Genomic DNA, 3149 nt, shown 5'->3' on the forward strand with positions numbered 1-3149 from the left:
CTAAATGAAGTGAAGCTCCATTGTTTGGATGTGAGTCTCATCTTCAGGAAAGAGTCTTGCTAACCCAAAGTCTGCTATTTTAGGATTCAGCCTTTCATCAAGCAAAATGTTGTTTGCTTTAATGTCTCTATGAATTATTCGCAACTGTGAATCCTCATGAAGATAAAGAAGACCACGAGCTATTCCCATTATGATGTTATAGCGTTTTTGCCAATCAAGATGTCTCGTCTTCTCTGGATCTGTATTTGTATTCAAAGAATAGTAATTTTCAAAACCTTTTACATAATCAATCTCATTAATTTATGAAAAATTGATCATCTTTCCCTCATACAGGAAACAAAATTCAAAATGACATACCAAACAGGAAGGTGTCAAGACTCTTGTTTGGCAAATACTCATAAACAAGCAACCTTTCGGGACCCTCGGCACAACATCCGAGCAGCTTTACCAGATTTCGGTGTTGAACATGGGTAACAAGCTTCACTTCATTCATAAACTCTCGTTTGCCCTGTCCAGACCTTACAGAAAACTTCTTCACTGCTATTTCTTTTCCGTCTCTCGTTATTCCCTGGAAGAATTAGTCCATCAACAAACCATGGAAAAATCCCTGTTCCTATTCCTCTATCTAGAAGATGATGTAAAGTGATAGCGTTAAACTTGCAAACAATAGTGGGTAGGTAAATACCTTCTATATAGGGCCAAAGCCTCCCTCTCCAAGCTTCATGTTTTCATGAAAATTATCCGTTGCTTCTGTAAGTGCTTCTAAGGTGAAAATAATTTGCTCATGTTCAATTAGTGTCGATTCGGGATCAATAACATGTTTTTCTACATAGAAAAAGAAGAGGTAAATAAGAATCTAATTTCATTAGATAACATAAATATGAATGGGTTGTGTTAAAGAGATGCCTGGTTATAGATTCAATTTTATTTCTAGATGGTAGATTTAGAATATTTTGAAAATTATTCTTAAAATCTGCCATCAAGATAAGTTCAGAATAAGATAAACAAGAATAAGGTCAATTATTCTTAAAATCTGAGATAAATTCCGCTGATTCTACTTTCATTCTGCTGACATGTTACTGGGTTCCGTGAAAAGAAAGATTTCAGTCTGTTCCTCAGGGCAAACAAACAGACCATTAACGCTACTAAGACGCCTGCCACAATCCCCAGAGAATTTTCTGTAGAGCAAATCATGTAATGCATTGTACTGTTATTTACAGACATTGAAGTTACAATCAATTTCTATAATCCCCAAAAGCAAGGAAATCATAAAATTAGATGTGGCCATGAGGGGTTACTTGATGTGGTGTGTGAAGCTCCATTCGCCTGAGTCACCTGAGTCATATGGGCAGAAGGGTTGGCCGGGAGGAGTTAGAGAATGAAAGTGGACTAGCACTATTCCCAGCAGTACTAGTGTTAAAAGAAGGGTACATTTCATATCGAACCCTGCAGCTTCCCGATAGTGCCTGGGCTCCTCCATTCAGAGAACGACATCGGTGGAGGTTATTCGTTGGTAGTTGAAAGCAAGATCTGCAGTCCTTTCTGGATAAATCTCTCCAACATTGAACTAAACTGTAAACGGTACCATTGGCAGAACATGTAGCTGAGCCTTGAGTGAATCCCTTATTTGCAGAATTGCAGGCCTCATCAGACACGTTGAAAAACAGATTTGAAGTAGTGGTCTTGAAATTGTATAGATTACTTGTAATAATTTCAATTACCATAACCAGATAAGTCCCATTGGTGTCTAGCTTTGAAAAAAGGCTAAAGTTCTCGTATCGCAGGAAGCAGCTTTCTAACCATACTCGAGCGTCGACGTCTTTTCCACAAAGTTGTATAACACTATCGTTTGCTTCTTGTGAACAGATTGAAGAGTCTTGGCTAGATATGTTACCTTGACACTGGAGGAGGCCATATATTCTGTTAGGACTTTTGCCATAGAAAGAAGTGTTGAACCTTGTTTGAGGTGCGTTCTTCATTAGATCACCCATTAACCTATTCAAATCGCTCGAAAAAGTAATTCCATTGGCATAAGTAGAGGCATTACCGTAGGTGTGTGAGCTAATCTGTGAAGTAATAGAAGGAAAATTGGTGATGAATAGTAAACCGATGAAATGAAATAGAATAGCTGACAATCTTTTCTACAGTGGGGATGCATGCTGAAGCTTTGGAAGCTTGTGATGAACTGAGAGCTTCTGGGTTGGATTTTGATGTGTTTTCTTACAATGCTATTATATATGCACTTGGTAGTGCTAGGAGGATTAATGAAGCTTACAACATGTTCATGATCATGCAAGCCAAAGGTCTTGAACCAGATACAATTACTTATGCAAGTATGACAATTAGCTATGGGAAGCTAGGGTTGGTAGACGGTGTTAGGAGAATGTTTTACAAAATGAAACAGAAGGGTTTTCAGCCAAACGAATTCACGTTCAAGGCAGTTATAGATGCCTATAAAAGTGCTGGGAAGTTTGCTTTAGCCAGATTTGTTACCCAGGAGAGGGAGTTCAGGGAGTTCATGCATCAGTTGCAAGATCATGGTCACATTATATAAGATTATGCAGATCTGGTTTCGAGCTCCATTTCATGTGCAAAGCTTTTAAAAGGAAGCTGGCATATCCTGTATTCATGCTGTTGTGTCTTTTAACATTTTGTAAAATTGTAACAGGTTATTTTTTTTTGGGAAATTTAAATCTATGCTCCTTGTATAGAGAAATTGTGGATAAAAGGTACTAGTAGTTCTTTTAGTGTATAACAAAAATGCAAATAAAAAGACATTGGTCATTCCCTCCTCCAATATAAATTAAGGCTTTGAAAACAGAGGAACATTTGCACATCTTATCTTGATATAGATAGTGTTCCAGTGTTAAATATCTGCTAACTGATCTGATTGCAGGTTGCAGAGATTAAGGATCAAGATATAGTGTGTCATGTCAAAAACAGTGCAACTCTTGTTGGTCCATTGTTTAGAATGCATGCCACTCAAGTTCATATTGATCTTCCAACACTGAGTGATACAGATAAGCACGTAAGTAATTGCAAGCATGGATATTACTGTGTTAGTTGCCAATATAGTTATAATATTTTTAGACACAGGGTCCATGGTCATGACTAACTGGAATTGTTTTAATGCTGCAATTTCATTTTTA

At 37.4% G+C, this 3149-nt stretch overlaps 1 pseudogene; it reads right to left on the bottom strand.

Annotated features, from left to right (window-relative positions):
* LOC149185626 (cysteine-rich receptor-like protein kinase 43) lies at positions 1–1344 on the bottom strand (annotated as a pseudogene).
* Between the last annotated feature and the right edge of the window lie 1805 nt (positions 1345–3149).

Source organism: Pinus tabuliformis, chromosome 3_1 (assembly GCF_031772625.1).
Source record: "Pinus tabuliformis cultivar Carrire ecotype Pingquan chromosome 3_1, CPIR1, whole genome shotgun sequence".
NCBI lineage: Eukaryota > Viridiplantae > Streptophyta > Pinopsida > Pinales > Pinaceae > Pinus > Pinus tabuliformis.